Genomic DNA, 26,689 nt, shown 5'->3' on the forward strand with positions numbered 1-26,689 from the left:
TGTCTCTATACCCTTAGAACTTGGTTTTCAGGAAGCAACATTTTTATATATGTATTAATCACTCTGATTTTTCTGTCATTGCTTATAGGATATAGATGTCTCTCCTCAAGATGCCATGCCTCCCACAACAGAGTCAAACTAGCAGCTACCATGCTTAAATTAAAAACAAAAGGAGGATATATTGGGAAATGCAATACAAAATAGCTGGCTGAAGGAAGCCCTTGGGAAAATGGTGAAGGGCCAAAAGTACCCTGGCTTGGTGTGCTGTGGGCAGAAAAACATCTCCTGCCTTTGGTTATGCCCGGCGTCAAGATTTAATAATAAATATTAAGGATGTTGCTTGAGAAAACAGGCTATGGGATAAGCACATGGGTCACTTAGAGCGCGCTGTCCTTGAAATATTTTTACTGATTAGGTGTTAACCCTGTATGCGCTCTGCTGGCTGTATACTCTAAGCTCTTTGTTCCTGCTTCTATAAAAAGGCTTGACTCCTTGCAAGAAACTGCCTGAGTGTCATTCATTCAGGTTCGTTGCTTCCAAGTCCTGGGGAGAAAATCCCCAACAATGGCCAAGATGAGTCTCTTTCAATATTCTAAATCTAGGTTTTTCTTTTCAGTTAGAGGAAGCTAGGTCTCTTGAAAGACTTGTTATTTATCTTTCTGTGTCATTGAGATGTAAGTGATATATCTTAATGTTAAGTCTAGTTATCTGTGATCCCTGAGACCGAAGGGAAAAAAGGGGCTTTGTTATTGTTTGGTGGGCTTCCCAGGTGTCCTTAGTGGTAAAGAACTGCCTGCCAATGAAGGTAGATGTAAGAGATGTGGGTTTTATCCCTGGGTTGGGAAGATCCCCCCGGAGGAGGGCACAGTAACCCACTCCAGTATTCTTGCCTGGAGAATCCCATGGACAGAGGAACCTGGCAGGCTACAGTCCATGGAGTCTCAAGAGGAAAGACTGAAGCAATTTAGCACACATGCACCTTATTTAGTACGTGAAGTTGCATGGGAAGCATTGTCAAATGAGTGAGAAGCTTTTTCAGGTTATATTGTATGAGTAAACATTTTAAATATAAGTATTCTAAAAATTATATGGAATTCCTAAAAATATGGTATGTCCTGATAAGGTATTGTCAGTCCTAATTTCTAACATATGATAAATGATTAATGGATATATTTGAAGTGATTATATATGTAATTTTATTAAAAAAAAAACTGACTTAGAAAATATTTTCTGTAAATACTATACTTCTTAGATTATCTTAGAGCTTCCAGTAAAATTCTATATATGAGTAATACTATTTAATATATTTAACATTTATTAGCAGGAATTATAATTTTGTTGTCATATTTTATGGCTTTATTACCCTATTGAATAATGTTTATGCCTACGTGCAGTCCATGGGGTCGCGAAGAGTTGGACATGACTTGGTTAGTGAACAACACGCCTACATTGTGCACTTTTAGGTTCCATCTTTTTTTTTTTTTTTGTCTTCACTGGGTCTTCATTGCTGCACTGGCTTTTCTCTAGTTGTGGTGAGCAGGGGCTACTCTCTAGCAGTGGTGTGCAAGCTTCTCATTGCAGTAGCTTCCCTGGTTGTGGAGCACAGGCTCTAGGGCTCATGGGCTTCTGTGGTTACAGCACTTGGGCTCAGAACTTGTGGTTCCCGAGCTCTAAAACACAGTCTCAGTAGTTGTGACACATGGGCTTAGCTGCTTCCTCAGTATGTGGGATCTTCACAGGGATTGAATCTGTGTCTCATTCATTGGCCAGTGGATTCTTTATCACTGAGCCACTGGAGAAGACTCAGATTCCATCATTTTGTAAAGTTTCTTTAAACTGCCTTTTTAAATTTTTGACAATTTTATGTGTGAAAAGAATGCTCTTTCTTTGTTGCTTTAATTTGATTTCCTTAGTAATTAATAGAATCAACTATCTTTATGCTGAATACTCATTTATATTTATGCTTCTGTGAAATATCTGATTTAAATATTTCCTTATTTTTCTTTTGAGAATAATTACATTATTACATTCTGGATGGATACCATTTGGCTATTATATTATTATAAATATTTTCTCCTTGAGGGCCAGTAGTCTTTAAAATTTTGTTTGTGGTCATTTTTTTCCATGAATAGGTATCTAATCTTTATAAATTCAGATTTATTATATTATTATGTTTCCCTTTGTGGCTTTAGCTTTTCATGCATTCTTGAAAAAATTCTCCCTTGGCCAAAGGCATATATTTGGTCTTCCATATTCTCCTTTATTTTTTAAATAGAATATTTATGATCTTTAATATATCAGGAGTTATGTTTGAAATAGTGTGGAGAGTTAATGGGTATGATTTTCTAAACTTTTCTCAGGATCATTTACTGAACATCCTTTCTGATTTGAAATGTGACTTGTATATCATAATAAGTTATCATATCTACATGGACCTTAAGGAAGATTTTCTTTTTATCCTCAGGTCCTAGAGGCCAGGCAAAAATTTTAAGCTTCATGAAATTCTCAGTAATTTTATGTAAAGCTTTGTGAGTTCAAATGTGCCTTTCTCCGTGGTGAATAACCTTAACTTTAATTAGATCCTTAATAGTTATACACATACACATGCCACCACACACACACACACACACACACATACACACAATGCAATGTGTTAAAAGAGATTGCATTAAATGAAGGAGCAAGTAGGTGAACCATTCCACTAGAATCGCTGCTATGGTATCGTGTTGGTTCTACTAAGTAGGCAGAAATCAAAAAGCATTAGAGATGATGCTGAAAGTTATTGTTTGCTGGGTAGGCAGTAAAATGTTGTTTCATTGTATGTAGAGAAAGGCTTTTTAATGCGTTCACTTAAAAATTTCCTTGAAAGGTTTATAGTTTGCCCTATAGCCATCTGGATTTGAGTTTTATTTCTTTTGAATCACTGATCACTGTTTCTAGTTCTAGTACCATAGGGGCAAGTCAGTTTTCTGCTTGAGCTCTCGAGAGCTGAGGCAAATTTGAATTAATCAAAAATTGGCATGTTCTCTCTGCTAAATTTTCAAGGGAGTTTATTCTATATAGAGTGTTTGATAATATTGAAAACAGCATCTGTTGCAGTTTTTGCTTTGTTCACTGCTTTGTTGAAATTGGATTGTTGGTTCATTGTCACTATGTGGAGGCTTATTGTTTTCTTAATTGAAAGGCCAACAGCTGGCTCTTTTTGTTGTGCTCTTCCCCATGTGGTTTTAAAACACTCCTTGGTTTAAAATATGAAGGTGCAATTGTAAATATCTAAAAATTATCGTATATAGATAAGAGAAGGTTCTGAATCAAAATAGGAAAAACAAGTGTTAAATTTTGAAGAACGCTTTTAAGCCCAGGTGTTTATTTATCTAAAATTTCTAAATAAATGAGCGTCTTTCAAAATTAAAATATTATTTATTATACAAAATAGTTTAACTTGCATTACTCATTAACTTTGTTCCTTCTGCGATATATATGTGTTTACCCCAAAGAAAATGTTCTGATATGGAAGGTAGTCAGAAATTGTCTATAAGGAGGAGGGACTGAAATAAAACTACACCTTGGACTTAACGGTTGGTTTTGCACAATACTTAAATTTATTGAATTAAACACCATAGGCTCATGAGAAATGTTCACTGGGTAAAGAGGAAAAAACTGTTGGCAGTCGTGTGGATATAAAGTACAATATGGAAAATTTGAGAGGTCTCAAACACACAGTTGTTTCTTTCTATAAACTATTTGTTGAGTTTCAAGGCTTATAAGAGTACATAGAACTAGGTCAATAGTTTCTAAAATACAGAGTCAAGAGAGATGGGATGGGGATAGGAGGGAGGCTCAGGAGAGAAAAGATACATGTATACAAATAACTTTCACTTCATCATATAGCAGAAATCAACATAACATTGTAAAGCAATTATACTTTTAAAATAAATAAATAATTAATTAATTAAATGCAGAGTGAAAGCTCTACATTGTGGTGTTAGAAAAGAAAATATCTACTAGAAGGAGTGGACCTGTCCCATGCACTCTGCTGCTCTCCTGTTCAAGGCATGTGCCAAATTCTGAAGCTGAGTGGTAGGTGGTTGGAGAACTGAATTAGGAACCTCTAAAGAACAGAGCAAGACATCCCTCTGTCTTTCAGTGCTATTGCCAAAGAGATGTGCCAGGCACTCAATCAGAAATCAGAGGTACATTCATGTGCAACACAGATGAAGATGGTGTAGAGGAAATTTACACTCTCCAAAATGTAAATGAACCCCAGGCCAGCCCAGTGCCTGTCTAGACTGAAGTGAATGGACCCCACCCTGTGCCTAACAGAAGAAAGAGGGGACACCATGCAAACAACCTTCTCAGAGCCTCTGGTTCTGTTGCCATGAAGTCCAGGATATCATAAAGGTATATAATACATATACAAGAGTCAACAGTGTATGACCAGCAATGAAGAGAATAAGAAAAGAGAGATAGACACATTACACAAAATCAGTTTATTATTATTATATTGTAGGATATGCTTATAATTTTTCTTTTTTGATTTTTCTGTCTTTGGTTATAGCATATATGAATAGGGCACATAGGATTTTTATCTATAAAGCATTTACTATGTACTTACTACCTAAATCCTGAATAGCTTCATTTTTATTAATTTCAATTCATAATGACAATCTCAAGTGTTGTTAAAGTTAATAATTTGGAATTATCAATAACATTATAAATGTTAATATCAAACATGTAATTTGGAATTAAGATGGAAAAATCAAATAGATAAATTTGCAGCCATAATTTTTTCATTGGCTAAATGTGTAGCTGCTTTTCTTTTTCAAGTAAAAATTTGTGCAGTACTTTCAGTGTATACAAAAACATCCCTTTTTTAACACCGAGAGTTTCTTTTAGGGAGAAGAAATTTACCCTATGATTATCCTTAATTAAGGGTGGTTCAGTGCAGTTGATGGGCTGCTGCTGTTGACCTCCCAAAATGAAATATAATTGAGTGGATATCACAAAGATAATAATTAACTGAACTGAGAGAGGTCCTTTTAAATATTATGTAGGTTAAGATTAATTGGAACATTCCCCAAGCTCCTTAAGTAACTCATTTTTCATTGATAGGGTAGAAATTGCATTCAGGGCAGCTATCATCAAAAATGTGATTTCTGTAATTCCCTGCTCTTTGTTAGCAAACTGCTAAATTTGGGATATAACATAAATTGAATTTTTCAAATAAATCAAAGAGAATTTTAACTTATTTTTTCTTGTTTTAATATAAATGTCAATTAACATATGATAATCATCTAAAATGAAAGTCATTCAGTCGTGTTTGACTCTTTGCGACCCCATGGACTATATAGTCCATGGAATTCTCCAAGCCAGAATACTGGAGTGGATAGCCATTCCCTTCTCCAGGGGATCTTCCCAACCCAGGGGTCGAACCCAGATCTCCTGCATTGCAGGCAGATCCTTTATTGTCTTAGCCACCAGGGAATCCCATTTAGGAATTTTTTTTTTAATTTTATTTTTAAACTTTACAATATTGTATTAGTTTTGCCAAATATCGAAATGAATCCGCCACAGGTATACATGCGTTCCCCATCCCGAACCCTCCTCCCTCCCCATACCATCTCTCTGGATCGTCCCAGTGCACCAGCCCCAAGCATCCTGTATCCTGCATCGAACCTGGACTGGCAACACGTTTCATACATGATATACATGTTTCAATGCCATACTCCAAAATCTTCCCACCCTCTCCCTCTCCCATAGAGTCCATAAGACTGTTCTATACATCAGTGTCTCTTTCGCTGTCTCGTACACAGGGTTATTGTTACCATCTTTCTAAATTCCATATATATACGTTAGTATACTGTATTGGTGTTTTTCTTTCTGGCTTACTTCACTCTGTATAAAAGGTTCCAGTTTCATCCACCTCATTAGAACTGATTCAAATGTATTCTTTTTAATGGCTGAGTAATACTCCATTGTGTTTATGTACCACAGCTTTCTTATCCATTCATCTGCTGATGGACATCTAGGTTGCTTCCACGTCCTGGCTATTATAAACAGTGCTTCGATGAACATTGGGGTACACGTGTCTCTTTCCCTTCTGGTTTCCTCAGTATGTATGCCCAGCAGTGGGATTGCTGGATCATAACGCAGTTCTATTTCCAGTTTTTTAAGGAATCTTCACACTGTTCTCCATAGTGGCTGGACTAGTTTGCATTCCCACCAGCAGTGTAAGAGGGTTCCCTTTTCTCCACACCCTCTCCAGCATTTATTGCTTGTAGACTTCTGGCTAGCAGCCATTCTGACTGGAGTGAAATGGTACCTCATAGTGGTTTTGATTTGCATTTCTCTGATAACGAGTGATGTTGAGCATCTTTTCATGTGTTTGTTAGCCATTTGTATGCCTTCTTTGGAGAAATGTCTATTTAGTTCTTTGGCTCATTTTTTGATTGGGTCATTTATTTTTCTGGAGTTGAGCTGTAGGAGTTGCTTGTATATTTTTGAGAGTAGTTGTTTGTCAGTTGCTTCATTTGCTATTATTTTCTCCCATTCTGAAGGCTGTCTTTTCACCTTGCTAAGTTTCCTTTGATGTGCAGAAGCTTTTAAGTTTAATTAGGTCCCATTTATTTATTTTTGCTTTTATTTCCAATATTCTGGGAGGTGGGTCATAGAGGATCCTGCTGTGATGTACCTCGGAGAGTGTTTTGCCTATGTTCTCCTCTAGGAGTTTTATAGTTTCTGGTCTTACGTTTAGATCTTTAATCCATTTTGAGTTTATTTTTGTGTATGGTGTTAGAAAGTGCTCTAGTTTCAGTCTTTTTCAAGTGGTTGACCAGTTTTCCCAGCACCACCTGTTAATGAGATTGTCTTTAATCCATTGTATATTCTTGCCTCCTTTGTCAAAGATAAGGTGTCCATATGTGCGTGGATTTATCTCTGGGCTTTCTATTTTGTTCCATTGATCTATATTTCTGTCTTTGTGCCAGTATCATACTGTCTTGATAACTGTGGCTTTGTAGTAGAGCCTGAAGTCAGGTAGGTTGATTCCTCCAGTTCCATTCTTCTTTCTCAAGATAGCTTTGGCTATTTGAGGTTTTCTGTATTTCCATACAAATTGTGAAATTATTTGTTCTAGCTTTGTGAAGAATACCATTGGTAGCTTGATAGGGATTGCATTGAATCTATAGATTGTTTTGGGTAGTATACTCATTTTCACTATATTGATTCTTCCAATCCATGAACATGGTATATTTCTCCATCTATTAGTGTCCTCTTTGATTTCTTTCACCAGTGTTTTATAGTTTTCTATATATAGGTCTTTAGTTTTTTAGATAGATGTATTCCTAAGTATTTTATTCTTTCCGTTGCAATGGTAAATGGAATTGTTTCCTTAATTTCTCTTTCTGTTTTCTCATTATTAGTGTATAGGAATGCAAGGGATTTCTTGTGTGTTGATTTTATATCCTGCAACTTTACTATAATCATTGATTAGTTCTAGTAATTTTCTGGTGGAGTCTTTAGGGTTTTCTATGTAGAGGATCATGTCATCTGCAAATAGTGAGGGTTTTACTTCTTCTTTTCCAATTTAGATTCCTTTTATTTCTTTTTCTGGTCTGATTGCTGTGGCCAAAGCTTCCAAAACTATGTTGAATAGTAATGGTGAAAGTGGGCACCTTTGTCTTGTTCCTGACTTTAGAGGAAATGCTTTCAATTTTTCACCATTGAGGATAATGTTTGCTGAGGGTTTGTCATATATAGCTTTTATTATGTTGAGGTATGTTCCTTCTATTCTTGCTTTCTGGAGAGTTTTTATCATAAATGAATGTTGAATTTTGTCAAAGGCTTTCTCTGCATCTATTGAGATAATCATATGCTTTTTATTTTTCAATTTGTTAATGTGGTGTATTACATTGATTGATTTGCAGATATTGAAGAATCCTTGCATCCCTGGGATAAAGCCCATTTGGTCATGGTGTATGATCTTTTTAATGTGTTGTTGGATTCTGATTGCTAGAATTTTGTTAAGGATTTTTGCATCTATGTTCATCAGTGATATTGGCCTGTAATTTTCCTTTTTTGTGGGGTCTTTGTCAGGTTTGGGTATTAGGGTGATGGTGGCCTCATAGAGTGAGTTTGGAAGTTTACCTTCCTCTGCAATTTTCTGGAAGAGTTTGAGCAGGATAGGTGTTAGCGCTTCTCTAAATTTTTGGTAGAATTCAGCTGTGAAGCCGTCTGGACCTGGGCTTTTGTTTGCTGGAAGATTTTTGATTACCGTTTCAATTTCTGTGCTTGTGATGGGTCTGTTAAGATTTTCTATTTCTTCCTGGTCCAGTTTTGGAAAGTTGTACTGTTCCAAGAATTTGTCCATTTCTTCCACATTGTCCATTTTATCGGCATATAATTGTTGATAGTAGTCTCTTATGATCCTTTGTATTTCTGTGTTGTCTGTTGTGATCTCTCCATTTTCATTTATATTTTTACTGATTTGATTTTTCTCCCTTTGTTTCTTGATGAGTCTGGCTAATGGTTTGTCAATTTTATTTATCCTTTCAAAGAACCAGCTTTTGGCTTTGTTGATTTTTGCTATGGTCTCTTTTGTTTCTTTTGCATTTATTTCTGCCCTAATTTTTAAGATTTCTTTCCTTCTACTAACCCTGGGGTTCTTCATTTCTTCCTTTTCTAGTTGCTTTAGGTGTAGAGTTAGGTTATTTATTTGACTTTTTTCTTGTTTCTTGAGGTATGCCTGTATTGCTATGAACTTTCCCCTTAGGACTGCTTTTACAGTGTCCCACAGGTTTTGGGTTGTTGTGTTTTCATTTTCATTCATTTCTATGCAAATTTTGATTTTTTTTAAATTTCTTCTGTAATTTGTTGGTTATTCAGCAGCGTGTTATTCAGCCTCCATATGTTGGAATTTTTAATAGTTTTTCTCCTATAATTGAGATTTAATCTTACTGCATTGTAGTCAGAAAAGATGCTTGGAATGATTTCTATGTTTTTGAATATACCAAGGCTAGATTTATGGCCTAGGATGTGATCTATCCTGGAGAAGGTTCCATGTGCGCTTGAGAAAAAAGGTGAAATTCATTGTTTTGGGATGAAATGTCCTATAGATATCAATTAGGTCTAACTGGTCTATTGTATCATTTAACGTTTGTGTTTCCTTGTTAATTTTCTGTTTAGTTGATCTACCCATAGGTGTGAGTGGGGTATTAAAGTCTCCCACTATTATTGTGTTATTGTTAATTTCTCCTTTCATACTTGTTAGCATTTGTCTTACATATTGCGGGGCTCCCGTGTTGGGTGCATATATATTTATAATTGTTATATCTTCTTCTTGGATTGATCCTTTGATCATTATGTAGTGACCATCTTTGTCTCTTTCCACAGCCTTTGTTTTAAAGTCTATTTTATCTGATATGAGTACTGCTACTCCTGCTTTCTTTTGGTCCCTATTTGCATGGAAAATCTTTTTCCAGCCCTTCACTTTCAGTCTGTATGTGTCCCCTGTTTTGAGGTGGGTCTCTTGTAGACAACATATGTAGGCATCTTGTTTTTGTATCCATTCAGCCAGTCTTTGCCTTTTGGTTGGGGCATTCAACCCATTTACGTTTAAGGTAATTACTGATAAGTATGATCCCATTGCCACTTACTTTATTGTTTTGGGTTTGAATTTATACACCGTTTTTGTGTTTCCTGTCTAGAGAATATCCTTTAGTATTTGTTGGAGAGCTGGTTTGGTGGTGCTGAATTCTCTCAGCTTTTGCTTGTCTGAAAAGCTTTTGATTTCTCCTTCATATTTGAATGAGATCTTTGCTGGGTACAATAATCTGGGCTGTAGGTTATTTTCTTTCATCACTTTAAGTATGTCTTGGCATTCCCTCCTGGCTTGAAGAGTTTCTATTGAAGATCAGCTGTTATCCTTATGGGAATTCCCTTGTGGTTATTTGTTGTTTTTCCCTTGCTGCTTTTAATATTTGTTCTTTGTGTTTGATCTTTGTTAATTTGATTAATATGTGTCTTGGGGTGTTTTGCCTTGGGTTTATCCTGTTTGGGACTCTGGGTTTCTTGGACTTGGGTGATTATTTCCTTCCCCATTTTAGGGAAGTTTTCAACTATTATCTCCTCAAGTATTTTCCCATGGTCTTTCTTTTTGCCTTCTTCTTCTGGGACCCCTATGATTAGAATGTTGTAGTGTTTAATATTGTCCTGAAAGTCTCTGAGATTGTCCTCATTTCTTTTAATTCATTTTTCTTTTATCTTCTCTGATTCATTTATTTCTACCATTCTATCTTCTAATTCACTAATCCTATCTTCTGACTCTGTTATTCTACTATTTGTTGCCTCCAGAATGTTTTTAATTTCATTTATTCCATTATTCATTATATATTGACTCTTTTTTATTTCTTCTAAGTCCTTGTTAAACCTTTCTTGCATCTTCTCAATCCTTGCCCATTTAGGATTTAAAGTATTCATGATATGGATTTCAGCACTGGGAAAAGAGTTAACAAAATATAACCCTAATATAATTTGGATACTAAAATCTTTATTTTCAGAGAAATTGTATGAGTATACATTTCTTTTTACAATAAGAAAAATATTAAGTTCTTCCATCAAAGGTCATTAGTTTTTTTGTGTCTCAGATTATTCTAATAGTTTAAATCCAACAGACTTTGAACCAAAATATAATAACTGAGCACATATTTAATCACAATGGTTACTAGATCCAAAGTCTGCTTATAATACAACTGAACATTATTGAATGTAGTAGAAGTAAAACTTAAAACCATACTGACTGTTTTCACTTCAATTTATTTCTGTGAAACTCAAGAATATTTTAATGATTTCTGGAAATCAGATCATACTTTCCTTTTCTGTTTAATCTGTCACTATTATAGACAACTATTTTACATTTTCTCTTCTTTCCTCAAATAGCTAACACTTCTCTGCCATCCTCACTTTTAACTTCATATTTCTCCTCATTGATATGTTGTTTCACTTTACTCCTCCACTGAATCTGCTCTTTACAAAACTGCCAATAACTTTAATATGAGTAAAATAAATGACCAATTCACAGTTTTCATCTTATTTGATGAAATATATCAGAGTTATTCATGTTATGCATGGCAAAAATGTAGTAATCCACTTGCCTATAATAGCTTAAACCTCTCAATCTGGGGTTAGCAAACACTGTTTTTGTAAAGGACTAGAGTGTATTGGGTTTTGTGGGTCATATGCTCTCTGTTAAAATTACTCACTTCTGCCACCATGGCAAGAAAATAACCATAAATGAAATGCAAGTAAATAGGTGTGTCTGTATCCTAATAAAATGTTCTTTGCTGAAAAAAGTGTCCTGCTGGATGCAGAGGCTGACAAAGAGAATTTAAGAGCACAGGCTTAAAATCATTGGCTACTTCACACAAGGCACAGCAAAGAAATGTTACCTCAGAAAATAATTGGCCATTATGAAAGCTGAAATTCAGAGACTTACAGGTTGGAAGAAAAAAATCTCTTAAACCTAAATAGTCAAAGATACAATTAAAAATATTTTTAAAGACTTTCCTGATTGTCTAGTGGTTAATAACTCACCTTGCAGTGCAGGAGGCCAGAGTTTGATCCCTGCTCTAGGAACTGGGATCCCATATGCTGAGTCCGTGGGGTCGCAAAGAGTCGGACACAACTGAGTGACTGAACTGACTGAAGATATGAGGGTCTGTGTGACTCTATGGACTGTAGCCTGCCAGACTCCTCTGTCCATTGGATTTTCTAGGTAAGAATACTACAGTGGGTTGCCATGTTTTTCTCCAGGGGATTTTCGTGACCCAGGGATTGAACCTGAGTTTCTTATGTCTCCAGCACTGGCACGTGGGTTCTTTTTCACTAATGCCACCTGGAAAACCCAGGATATGAGAGTAGGGGATCCGCCCAATATTTGTCAGCTGGAATTTCACTATTGCTATGTAGAGAGATTGTTGTATGGCTCCAATGATCTCTTCCCAAAAGGTGAGTGTTTACTGTGGTTATCCTGCCTCAAAGCTACATTTTACTGGGTTTGTGGAGAGTATATCATGCATGTGTGCATGTTCAGTCACTTCAGTCATGTCTGACTCGTTGTGACCCTATGGACAGTAGCCTGCCAGGCTCCCCTGTCCATGGGATTCTCCATGCAAGACTACTGCAGTGGGTTGTCTTGCCCTCCTCCAGGGGAATCTTCCCTGGTAGTGTATTACTTGTCTTCTTAATTCATGAGCTTCCAGACTTAGACCAGATATGAGGTTTTCCCAATGGCCTGAACAAGGAGTATGATAAATTACTGTGAATGATTTTTGAGTTGTCTTCCTTGTGTAGGGGTCAGTATATTATGTATGAGTTAAAGACTGAATATTCTATCCACTAGAGTTATTTACAAACATAGAGTGCTGTCATTTCAGAAATAAGCCACATCTCTTTTCATTTATTTTGTTTATTTGGAACCTGATCTGCTTTCTAAGTAAAAGGAAATAAAGCAAAAATAAACAAATGAGACCTAATTAAACTCAAAAGCTTTTGTATAGCAAAGGAAACCATCAACAAAACAAAACAACAACAACAAAAAACAACCAAGGGCACAAGAATCCCAGAAACTATGAGTGAAGTTCTAAAAGAAACAATAAATAAATGGTTTTAATTCCAGGGCTTATCTGTGTCTAGAAGGTCATTCACAGAATATACAATATTTACATATAAAATATTTAAAGAAACAAATCAGATAGTTTCTTAAATAAGCACTCAACAGAGAAAATGTGAGAAATAGATTTGGAAATAGGCTGAAAATAAAAGTTGTAGAAAAAAAAAACTTATACTCAAAAATCAATAGGTAGTTGAGACAATTATTAAATTACAGGAAAAGAGCCTATAATCATCACACTAAATATAGTTTTAAAAAGTAAAATAAAATTTGACATTTAATTATTTTTTTTAATTTGAGATAGAAGGTTTTAGAATATTTGAGATACAGACAAAATTATTTAACTGAATAAAGATAAGGTGGAAAACGTTTTCCATAAATATAGCTCTGGATGAGAATAGTGAGAGGCATGTCCTTTGTAGGTAGGGACAAATCCATTATCACTACTTACATTTGATAATGTAGGATGAGATGGCTGGACGGCATCACTGACTCGATGGACATGAGTTTGAGTGAACTCCGGGATATGGTGATGGACAGGGAGGCCTGGAGTGCTGCGATTCATGGGGTCGCAAAGAGTCGGACAAGACTGAGCGACTGAACTGAACTGAACTGAAAAGACACACAAAAGCTTGAGGATTAGAAAGATGGCAATTATTTATCATTTGTAGTTAATGTGATTGTTTGGATGAGGAGAAGATACAGACACATTATCAGTACTAAAGAAAATAGGATAAAATGGTAAGGTTGGAAACAGGAAAAATATACAAAAAGAATCAGTGTTAGGGAACTCTGCTCAGTACTCTGTAATAACCTACATGGAAAGAGAATTTGAAAAAGAATCAGTTCAGTTCAGTTCAGTTGCTCAGTCGTGTCTGACTCTTTGCGACCCCATGAATCACAGCACGCCAGTCCTCCCTTTCCATCACCAACTTTCCGAGTTCACTCAAACTCATGTCCATCAAGTCAGTGATGCCATCCAGCCATCTCATCCTCTGTCGTCCCCTTCTCCTCCTGCCCCCAATCCCTCCCAGCATCAGAGTCTTTTCCAATGAGTCAACTCTTCCAATGAGGTGGCCAAAGTACTGGAATTTCAGCTTTAGCATCAGTCCTTCCAATGAACATCCAGGACTGATCTCCTTTAGAATGGACTGGTTGGATCTCCTTGGAGTCCAAGGGACTCTCAAGAGTCTTCTCCAACACCACAGTTCAAAAGCATTAATTCTTTGGTGCTCGGCTTTCTTCACAGTCCAACTCTCACATCCATATATGACCACAGGAAAAACCATAGCCTTGACTAGACGGACCTTTGTTGGCAAAGTAATGTCTCTGCTTTTGAATATGCTATCTAGGTTGGTCATAACTTTCCTTCCAAGGAGTAAGCATCTTTTAATTTCATGGCTGCAATCACCATCTGCAGTGATTTTGGAGCCCCAAAAAATAAAGTCTGACACTGTTTCCACTGTTTCCCTATCTATTTCCCATGAAGTGATGGGATCGGATGCCATGATCTTCATTTTCTGAATTTGAGCTTTAAACCAACTTTTTCACTCTCTTCTTTCACTCTCAAGAGGCTTTTTAAAGAATAGATGCACATATATGTATAACTGAATCAGTTTTCTGTACACCTGAAACTAACACAATGTTGTTAGCCAGTTATACCCCCAATATAAAATTAAAACATAAAGATAAATTTTTAAAATAAAATTAAAAAATCAGTGTTTACCAACAACGCTAAGACATTTAAATATCACAGTAAAATAAATATCTAGAAGTTAATGTAACTAAAAATATGCAATACATATGGCAAGACTGAAAATGTAGATCTAGTGAAAAATCACTGAAAATCTGAAACAAAGAAATATACCCAATATCAATAGGTATAATGAATGAATATCATAAAAACGCCATGCCTTCTCTATAGATACAAACAGAACTACACACTCAATGATTTGAAAATTTATATAGAATAACAAAGAACTGAAAATAGTTTAAATCTTTCTGAAGAAAAAAAATGTGGAGGAAAAACAGCCTTTACAAAATCCAGAGACTTATTTAAAGCTAGAGCAATTTAGAAAGTGTAAAATGTGTACAAGGAGAGGCAAATTGATAAATAGAAGAAAATAGTGAACCCAGAAATAAATCCACACAAATATGCCACTTTGATTTAGAGCTGAAGTGGCAAAATGATCAGCAAATATTTGTTATCCATATGGAAAGAAAAGTGAAATTGACTTCTTCAGTTCATTTCATTGAAATTAAATTCTTCTTCAAAACATATCCATAATTCATTCTAGAAGGCTTAAAACTTAAAATTTCATAGACAAAGCTTTATAGTGTTTGGGGGAATACATAGACAAATATATTTTTTATAATAGGAGATAGAAGTCTTCTTAAACAGGTCATGAAAGTTTTTTTCAGTATTAAAGAACATAAACATTCAAAATGTGGCAATATTAAGTTCAAACATTTCTGGTCTTCAAAAAATATCTTGTAAAGTGGAAAATCAAGCTATAAACTTAGGAAAATATTGGAAACACATAAGATATAAAACAATATTTTTTGAATAACAAATAATAACATGAATTATTATAATTAGAAAATTGGATTAGAGATTTACTGAGCAAGACTCTGTCCACCAGAGCTAGCTAGGTTTTACCCACAGCCAGTCCCTCCCATCAAGAAGCTTCCATAAGCCTCTTATCATCAGCCTTCAAATGAAAGACAGAATGAAAACTACAATCACAGAAAACTAACCAAACTGATCACATGGACCACAGCCTTGTTTGACTCAATGAAACCATGAGCTATGCCATGTAGGGCTACCCAAGACAGACAGGTTATGGTGGAGAGTCCTGACAAAATGTGGTCCACTGGAGAAGGGAATGGCAAACCACTTCAGTATCCTTGCCATAAGGATCCCAAGAACAGTATGAAAAGGCAAAAAGATAGGACACTGAAAGATGAACCCCCTAGGTCATTAGGTACCCAATATACTACTAGAGAAGAGCAGAGAAATAGCTCTAGAAGGAATGAAGAGGCTGAGCCAAAGTGGAAACAACACCCAGTTGTGGATGTATCTGGTGGTAATTTAAAGTCCAATGCTGTAAAGAACAATAATGCATAGGAACCTGGAATGTTAGGTCTACAGGTAATTGGGTAATTGGGAAATGGTCAAACAGGAGATAGCAACAGTGAGCATCAACATTTCAGGAATCAGCGAACTAAAATGGACTGGAATGGGTAAAATTAATTCAGATGACCATTGTATCTGTGGGGAAGAATCCTTTAGAAGAAATGGAGTAGCCCTCATAGTTAACAAAAGAGTCCAAAATGCAGTACTTGGGTGCAATCTCAAAACTGACAGAATGATCTCTGTTTGTCTCCAAGGCAAGCCATTCAATATTACAATAATCCAAGTCTATACCTCAACCACTAGTGCCAAAGTAGCTTAAGTTGAATGGATCTATGAATACCTACAAGATCTTCTAGAACTAACAACAACAAAAAAAAGATGCCCTTGTCATCACGGGGGGACTGGAAAGCAAAGTAGGAAGTCAAAAGAAACCTGGAGTGACAGGCAAGTTTGCCTTGGAGCACAAAATGAAGCAGGGCAAAGGCTAACAGTTTTGCCAAGAGAATGTACTGATTATAGCAAACACCTTCTTCCAACAACACAAGAGATGACTCTACACATGGACAGCGCCAGATGGTCAATACTGTAATCAGATTGATTATATTCTTTGCAGCCTAAGAGAAAGTGAAAGTGAAAGAGGAGAGTGAAAAAGTTGGCTTAAAGCTCAACATTTAGAAAATGAAGATCATGGCATCTGGTCCCAACATTTCAAGGCAAATAGGTGGGAAAACAGTGGAAACAGTGACAGACTTTATTTTCTTGGACTCCAAAATCACTGCAGATGGTGATTGCATCCATGAAATTAAAAGATGCTTGTTCCTTGGAAGAAAAGTTATGACCAACCTAGACAGCATATTAAAAAGCAGAGACATTACTTTGCCAAGAAAGGTCCATCTAGTCAAGGCTATGGTTTTTCCAGGAGTCATATATGGATGTGAGACTTGGACTCTAAAGAAAGCTGAATGCTGAAGAATTGATGCTTTTCAACTGTGGTGTTGGAGAAGACTCTTGAGTACCCTTGGACTGCAAGGAGATCCAACCAGTCCATCCTAAATGAAATCAGTCCTGAATATTCATTGGAAGAACTGATTCTGAAGCTTAAATTCCCTATATTTTGGCCACCAAATGTGAAGGACTGACTGATTGGAAAGACCCTGATACTGGGTAAGACTGAAGGCAGGAAGAGAAGGGGACGACAGAGGATGAGATGGTTGGATGGCATCACTGACTCTATGGACATGAATTTGAGTAAACTCTGGGAGTTGGCGATGGACAGGGAGGCCTAGCATGCTGCAGCCCATGGTGTCACAAAGAGTCAGACACCACTGGGCAACTGAACTGAATTGAACTGAGCTGAACATGGAGAAGCTTATACAGTCAGCAAGAACAAGACTGAAGCTGACTCTGTATCATAACATGAACTCCTTATTGCAAAATTCAGACTTAAATTGAAGAAACTAGGGGAAAAAACACTAGACCATTAAGATATGACCTAAATCAAATATTTTACTATTATACAGTGAAAGTAGCAAATAGATTGAAGGGGTTACATCTAATAGACAGAGTGCCTAAGGCACTGTGGATGAAGGTTCGTGATATTGTATAGGAGGCAGTGACCAAAATCATTCTCAAGAAGAAGAAATGCAAAGGGGCAAAATAGCTGTTTGAGGAGACCTTAAAAATATTTGAGAAAAGAAGAAAAGCAAAAGGAAATATATACCCATCTGAATGCAGAGTTTCAAAGAATAGCAAGGAGAGTTAGGAAAGCCTCGCTAAGTGAACATTGAAAAGAAAAAGAGGTAAACAATAGAATGGAAATAAACTAAAGATCTCTTCATGAAAATTAAAGATACCAAGGGATCATTTCATGCAAAGATGGGCACAATAAGGGATAGAAATACTATGGACCTAACAGAAGCAGAAGGTATTAAGAAGAGGTGGCAAGAATACACAGAACTATACAAAAAAGATATTAATGGCCCAAATAATCACAATTGTTTGATTCCTCACCTAGAGCCATACATCTTGGAATGTAAAGCCATGTGGGCCTTAGGAAGTATCACTACAATCAAAGCAAGTGGAGGTGATGGAATTCTAGCTAAGCTATTTCAGATCCTAAAAGATGATGCTTTTAAAGTGATGCACACAATATACCAGCAAATTTGGAAAACTCAGCAGTGGCCACAGGAATGGAAAAGGTCAGTTTTCATTCCTGTCCCAAAGAAAGGCAATGTCAAAAAATGTTCAAACTACTGCAAAATTGCACTTATTTCACACAATAGTAAAGTAATATTGAAAATTCTCCAAACTAGACTTTAACAGTACATGATCTGAGAACTACCAGGTGTTCAAGCTGGATTTAGTAAAGTCAGAGGAACCAGAGATCAAATTGAATTGCCAACATCCATTGAATCACAGAAAAAGAAAGAGAATTCCAGAAAAACATCTACTTCTGCTTCACTGACTATGCTAAAGCCTTCGTGTGGATCACAGTGATCTGCAAAAAATAATTAAAGAGATGCGAACACCAGACCACTTTACCTGCCTCCTGAGGAACCTATACACAGGTCAAGAGGCAATAGTTAATAGTTAATAGTCATGGGACAAAGGACTGGTTCAAAGTTGGGAAAGGAATACATCAAGGCTGTTTATTGTCACCCTGCTTATTTAACTTATGCAGAATTCAACATGAGCAATGAGGGGCTGGATGAAGCACAAGCTGGAATCCAGATTGCCAGGGAAAATATCAATAACCTCAGATATGCAGATGACACCATCCACTACGTGATGGCAGAAAGCAAAGAGGAACTAAGAGTCTCTTGATGAAAGTGAAAGAGGATAGTGAAAAAGCTGGCTTAAAAGTCAACATTCAAAAAATGAAGATCATGACCTCTGGTCCCATCACTTCATGGCAAATAGATAGGGAAACAATGGAAACAGTGGCAGATTTTATCTTCTTGGGCTCCAAAAATCACTGCAGATGGTGACTGCTGTCATGAAATTAAACGACTCTTAGACAGTAAATCTATGACAAATCTAGGCTGCATATTAAAAAGCAGAGGCATTATTTTGCTGACAAAGTCTGTATAGTCAAAGCTATGGTTTTTGCAGTAGTAGTGTAAGGATGTGAGTTGGACCATAAGGAAGGCTGGAAGCCAAATAATTGATGCTCTTGAGCTATGGTGTTGGAGAAGACTTTTGAGAGTCCCTTGGAATGTAAGGAGATCCAACCAGTCAACCCTAAAGGAAATAAATCCAGAATATTCATTGGAAGGACTGATGCTGAAGTGGAAGCTCCAATATTTTGGGCACCTAATGTGAAGAACTCACTCATTGGAAAAGCCCCTGATGCTGGGAAAGATTGAAGGCAGGTGGGGAAGGCAACAACAGAGGATGAGATGAATGATGGTATTCCCAACTCAATGGGCGTGACTTTGAACAAGCTCTGAGAGATGGTGAAGCACAAGGAAGCTTTGGTGTGCTTCAGTCCATGGCATCACAAATAGTCAGATACAACTGAGAGATGATGATCTATATAAAGAATATATAATCGGAAGGAAATGTCTTAATAATCTTCTCCTGCATAACAAACCATTCTAAAATGCTGTGAAAACAAGTGCCATACAATTTTTTTTCATAGTTTTGAGACATAGTGCGTTTGAGACTTGGATTGAGAGACACAAGCAGAAAAATCCTGGACTCCATGACCTTATTTCAGCCATCAGCTTTTGGGTGGCTCAGTGGTTAACTGGCTGGGACTGGCTGGGATTGTCTCATTTTATTCTCACATCTTCCAAATCCTCTCACCATATGACTTATCTATACTCTTTGTTAGTCAGGGTTCTTTACATGATGGCTTAGGGCTCCAAGAGTAGAGAAGGACATACTAACGGCTTATAAGCCTAGGCACTGAAATAATACAACATCCCTTCTGTCTCATTCTATATGTCAAAATAAGTCACATATTAGAGGGGAGTAAACACTGATACTAACCTTTGTTAAGAGAAATGGCTTTAGAAAACCTTTAGGATAAGGGAATCTTTGAGATTCTTTTTTTTTTTTTCCTTTTTTGGTAAATTAATTAATATATTTTAATTGCATGCTAATTACTTTACAATATTGTAGTGGTTTTTGCCATACATTCACATGAATCAGCCACGGGGGGTACATGTGTCCCCCGTCCTGAACCCCCCTCCCACCTCCCTCCCCATCCCATTCCTGAGGGTCATCCCAGTGCACCAGCCCTGAGCACCCTGTCTCATGCATCAAACCTGGACTGGTGATCTATTTCACATATGGTAATATACATGTTTCAATGCTAGTCTCTCAAATCATCTCACCCTCACCTTCTCCCACAGAGTCCAAAAGTCTGTTCTTTACGTCTTTGTCTCTTTTGCTGTCTCACATATAGGATCATCGTTACCATCTTCCTAAATTCCATATATATGTTTTATTATACTGTATTGGTGTTTTTCTTTATGACTTACTTCACTCTGTATAATAGGCTCCAGTTTCATCCACCTCGTTAGAATTGATTCAAATGCATTCTTTTTAATAGCTGAGTAATATTCCATTGTGTATATGTACCACAGCATTTTTATCCATTCATCTGCCGATGGACATCTAGTTTTTAAACACTTTTTTAAAAACAATCTACCATGCAAACTTGTACAAAAAGAGCAAATGTCATAAGCAGACATTCTCCACCAGAAAAAAACTAATGACCGGAAAAAGAATCACTCAGCAGCATCAGCCTTATGATTAATCAAAGTAAAATAAGGCCACAATGAATTTCTGTTTCTCAAGCATTTAACTGACTGGCAAATGAAATAAAATAAAATCTGCCAATATCAAATACTGGGGAGCTTCATATTTCTGAGATTCCTTACTTTTTAATAAATGAGGGTATTAAGTGGTACCACTTTCAGGTAAATGATTCAGCATTGTCTTGAAATGTTGAGTATCCCCATATTTTGGGTGCTAAGTCATCTTAGTCATGTCTGACTCTTTGCAACCCGCCGGGGTTGTGGCCCACCAGGCTCCTCTGTCCATGGGATTCTGTAGGCAAGAATACTGAAGTGGGTTGCCACGCCCTCCTCCAGGGGATCTTCCTGAACAAGGGATTGAACCCATGTCTCCTACGTCTTTTACATTGGCAGGCGGGTTCTTTATCAGTATCACCACATGGGAATCCTTTTATGTTATGATCCCCAAATTACACTTCTATGCATGACACTATTTTGCTGCAATAGACCAGAAGACATGTGTAGGAATGATCCTGATGGCATCATTTGTAAGAACAAAACCTGGAAACAATACCAATGTCCATGAATGGAAAAGCAGATAAATAAAATTTGATAACTTCTTTGGATATCAGGAGTTCAAGGTGCCTAGCACATTGTCACTAAATGTTTTTGCAGCACTTAGAGGTGTTCCTTGGATGCAGAGTCTATGCTCCTTGCCACCAGTGTTCCCAAACATGTTCCTCCTTTGTACTTAATCAAGAGCTTATTCATATGTCTAGTATTTTATGCCCAATGAATGGCCGTTATTACATTTATACAATTAAATAATACTGCAAGATTTCAGATTTAAGAACAGTAATTATAGTGTGTCAATCAGGATAAATGATAGGTGAAGCCACTTCTAATATGTTTTAATTCTTATGTTTGCAAAATATTTCATGTATTATAGGAGCAATTTTCCAGTTCAATTGTGTCATATTGTTTGTGTGTATATATGTATCTTACAGATCTTTCTCCATTTAAAAAGATTTTATTTTATCAAATAATTGATATTGATGTTGATTCATTTCATATTAATTAAGTTCAGTCAGTCAGTCATGTCTGACTCTTTGCGACCCCATAAACTGCAGCATGCTAGGCTTCCCTGTCTGTCACCAAATCCCAGAGCTTGCTCACAATCATGTTCATTGAGTTGGTGATGCCATACAGCCATCTCATCCTGTCATCCTCTTCTCTTCCTGCCTTTGATCTTTCCCAGCATCAGGATCTTTTCAAATGAGTCAGCTCTTCACATCAGGTGACCAAAGTATTGGAGTTTCAGCTTCAGCACCAGTAGTTTCAATGAATATTCAGGACTAATTTCCTTTAGAATGGACTGTTTTGATCTCTTTGCAGTCCAAGGGACTCTCAAGAGTCTTCTCCAACACCACATTTCAAAAGCATCAATTCTTCTGTGCTGAGCTTTCTTTATAGTCTGACTCTCACATCCATACATGACCACTGGAAAAACCATAGCTTTGAGTAGACAAACTTTTATTGGCAAAGTAATGTCTCTGCTCTTTAATATGCTGTCTAGATTGGTCTTAGCTTTTCTTCCAAGGAGCAATCATCTTTTAATTTCATGGCTGCAATCACAATCTGCAGTGATTTTGGAGCCCCCCAAAATAAAGTCTGCCACTGTTTCCATTGTTTCTCCATCTATTTGTCATGAAGTGATGGGACCAGATGCCATTATCTTAGTTTTCTGAATGTTGAGCTTTAAGCCAACTTTTTCACTCTCCTCTTTCACTTTCAGCAAGAGGCTCTTTAATTCTTCCTTACTTTCTGCCATAAGGGTGGTGTCATTTGCATATCTGAGGTTATTGATATTTCTTCCAGCAATCTTGATTCCAGCTTGTGCTTCATCCAGCCCAGCGTTTCTCAAGATGTACTCTGCATATAAGTTAAATAAGTTGTGTGACAATATATAGCCTTAATGTACTACTTTCCTGATTTGGAACCAGTCTGTTGTTCCATGTCCAGTTCTAACTGTTGCTTCTTGACCTGAGTATAGATTTCTCAGGAGGCAGGTCAGGTGGTCTTGTATACCCATCTCTTGGAGAATTTTCCACAGTTTGTTGTGATCCACACAGTCAAAGGCTTTGGCATAGTCAATAAAGCAGAAGTAGATATTTTTATGGAACTTTCTTCCTTTTCCATGATCCAGCAGATGTTGGCAATTTGATCTCTGGTTCATCTGCCTTTTCTAAATCCAGCTTGAACATCTGGAAGTTCACGGTTTACATACTGTTGAAGCCTGACTTGGAGAATCATTTCATATAACTGTGCTATATTCTATGGATTTGTATTTTACAAACACTCTGCATTAACAATAGGAATTCTATTTTGTGATAATAAATATTTACTAGGGAAAATAGTACTCCTTTAGAACCTTCTGGTCCTCTAACATATTCCATATGTACATAGCTATGAAAGCTAGTTTTGATGGTTTCTATTCTGAATGTAAATATCTATAATACAGTCAGCATTTTTGAAAATACAGTAATCATATATTACCTAGGGAATTTCTATATAGTCATGATGCAGAAATAGTCCTGGCTGATCTTTTCATTTCTGGCTGTGCTACATCTTTGTTGCTCGGCACAAGTTTCTCTAATTTTGGGGAGCGTGGGCTACTCTCTAGTTGCGGTGCACAGGCCGCTCACTGTGGTGGTTTCTCTTGTTGCAGAGCATGGACTCTGGGTGCACAGGCTTCAGTAATTGTGACTCATGGCTCTAGGCCACAGGCTCAGGAGTTGTGGTGTACCGGCTTAGTTGCTCCAATGCATGTGGAATCTTCCAGGATGAGAGACTGAACCCATGTCTTCTGAACTGCCAGATGGATTCTTCACACCTGAGTCACCAGGGAAGCCCCTAGCTGATAAGTAGCTGTAATATTTATTTCTGAGAATATTTTGACCAATTTTAGGAGTTTTTTTTCAAAAGTCATACATGACTAGCAGGCTTTCCTAACCATTAACATATGAGAGATGCTAGTTAATTTATGTGGTTTCACTGGTTTCTTAAATCTAAGACTTTGGAAATTTTTCTTCAGTTCCTTGGTGTTGTTCAGTTGCTCAGTTGTGTTTGACTTTTGCAACCCCGTGAAGAGCAGAATACCAGACGTCCCTATCCTTCACCGTCTCCCAGAGTTTGCTCAAACTTGTGTCCATTGAGTTGGTGATGCCATCCAAACATCTCATCCTCTGTTTCCCCCTGTTTCTCCTGCCCTCAAATTTTTCCAGCATCAGTGTCTTTTCTGATGAGTCAGCTCTTTGCATCTGTAGCCAAAGTGCTAGAGCTTGAGCTTCAGCATCATTCCTTCCAATGAATATTCAGGGTTGATTTCCTTTAGGATTGGCTGGCTTTATCTCCTTACTGTCCAAGGGACTCTCAAGAGTCTTCTCCAGCACCACAGCTCAAAACCATCAGTTCTTTGGTGCTCAGTCTTCTTTATGATCCAACTCTCACAACCTTACACAGCTATTGGAAAAACCATAGCTTTGACCATATGGACCTTTGTTAGCAAAGTGGTGTCTCTTCTTTTTAATGCACAGTTTAGGTTTATCATAACTTTTCTTCTAAGGAGCACGTGTCTTTTAATTTCATGACTTCAGTCATTGTCCACAGTGATTCTGAAACCCAAGAAAATAAATTCTGTCACTGTTTCTATTTTTCCCCGTCTATTTGCCATGAAGTAATGGGACCAGATGCCATGATCTTCGTTTTTTGAATGTTGAATTTTAAGACAGCTTTTTCAGTGTTTTCAGTTCTATATGTTTAATTTTATTATTCCATCTTTTTCAGCAAATTTACAAGGAAATGTAGTGCATTGAGTAAAATACTGAAAGCATTTGGATGGTTAGACATTTTAATTATGAAGCTTCTCATTTCATGTCTTTGTTTGTCATAAAAGCAGATAGTTATTGAGGCAGTTATAGCTACCTGAACATAAAGAACCAGGACTATTTCAAATGTTCATGCCAACATCATGCATATATCTAACATTGAGATGGAGTATTCTGTCTGCAATTATGTTTGATTGGTTTTATTTGTCATTTCCAGGCAGTCTTAAATGAATCACCAAAAAACAGTCCATCAATTCCTCAATATAAAATGATTCATTATTGTAGAATGTAATAGTCTCAAAACATTGTTTCCAAAAAATGATTACCTTGCCAAAAGTAAAAGTGCCCCATCTCCTCTGAGAGCACAATAATTCAAGGCTGGAAATGTAGTTTTGTTCCATGCCTCAGTGGATTGAGCACATTTTAGCATACTGTCTAAACTCATGAATAAAAGGACAGGAAAAAATGCAAATGAAATTTATGAAGTACAGTATGTTCTTCTATTGTTAACCTAACTTTCCAGCTGTAAAGAATATGGCTATCTTAAAAGAGTTATTTCTCTCTATATCTCTATCATTTAATCAATTGTATAATTAATACTACCTAAAGAGGATATAGAATTCTGTAATCTTTCTAATAATGGAATGAAGCAAAGATGTAATCTAAGGACATAAAAATAATGGACAAATTGACAGAGATTTTAATGAGAATTCCCTGTAAAAATCTTTAACAATTATCCTTTTGGAAGTGAAGTGACTTTTTTTCTTAGCAAGACTCATTGTTAAAGCAGAAAGATAATGCAAGAAAAGATACAGAACTAGAATATTGGAATACATAGAAAATCCTAAGAGTTGAGATTATGGAGTCAGTAACATTTTGTTGACTCAAACTTATGCTTTATTATTTCTGAAACTCTTTGTAAGAATAGTTTTTATAGAAAGACATGTTTGAAGTACATTTAAATTCTATTTCAATTAAGATTATGTATAAATAACTCTTTTAATCCAGGATTGCCCCTTACTACCTGTGTAATTTTAGACTAGTGATTTAATTTTTCTATGCCTCTGTTTCCTCATCTGTAAACTAGAATAATGAAAATGACAAACTATAGTCCTATTACAAGAATTACATCAAGTTATAAATGTAAGGATCTGGCTTTACCCAAGTTATGCCCTAATCTTTGTGATCCCATGGACTGTAGCCCTCCATGCTCCTATGTCCACAGGATTCTCCAGGCAAAAATACTGGAGTGGATAGCCATTCTTTTCTCCAGGGGATCTTCCTAACCTAGGGATTAAACCCAGGTCTCCTGCATTGCAGGCAGGTTCTTTATCATCTGAGGCACTAAGGGAAAAAGCAGGCCTTAATGTTTGTTTGTGAAAGTGATCCCTCTCCCTTCCCAGGAATGAGAGAAGAATCATTATCACCAAAGATAGAGAAGGCACTGGGTTCAGTCTGGATAAACAGAGCTTATAATCCTTATTTATAACTAATTTAACCAGTGTATTTGCTTGTCCCCAATGTACAACCCCCAGAAATCTAAAGCCTTTTCCGAAAAATGGCATATAACTGCCTGAGTCTTTGTTGTTTCTTCAGGTTCTCACTTCTTTTCTGGGAAATCCTTTGCATATAAAAATATTAACATCAGTAACATTTTTATGCCTTTTCTCTTGTTCATCTGCCTTTTATTAGTTTAATATGCAGGCCCCACTTATATATATTAAGAGGGTAGAGGAAAAGTCTTTCCTCCCCTGTGGGATGCTTTTGGGAGTTGTTAAGTATGAGGATTGGTTTGGGGAAAGATTTCATATTTCACAGAGGAAATTGTGTTTGAACTACTTCTTAAAAAATGAAAGAGATTGTCAAGGTAAGAAATGGACAGATGATGGAAAAATCATGGACTTTATTCTGTGAATAGTGGGGAATTGATGCTGATCTGGGACATTGGGAAGTGATGAAACATTGTGTGTGTGTGTGTGTGTGTGTGTGTCCATGTGTACACACGCACACGCTTAGTCATGTCTGATTCTTTATGACCCCATGGACTGTAGCCCTCCAGACTCCTCCATCTATGGGATTTTCCAGGTAAGAATACTGGAGTGGGTTGCAATTTCCTTCTCCAGGGGATCTTCCTGATCAAGGAATCTAACCTGAGTCTCTTACATCTGCTACATTGGGAGGCAGATTCTTTACCACTGTGCCACCTGAGAAGCTGCTGTGTAATATTAGAGCCTGCTTAATATTAGTTGAAAGG

This window comes from Bos mutus, chromosome 16 (genome assembly GCF_027580195.1).
Source record: "Bos mutus isolate GX-2022 chromosome 16, NWIPB_WYAK_1.1, whole genome shotgun sequence".
Lineage (NCBI taxonomy): Eukaryota > Metazoa > Chordata > Mammalia > Artiodactyla > Bovidae > Bos > Bos mutus.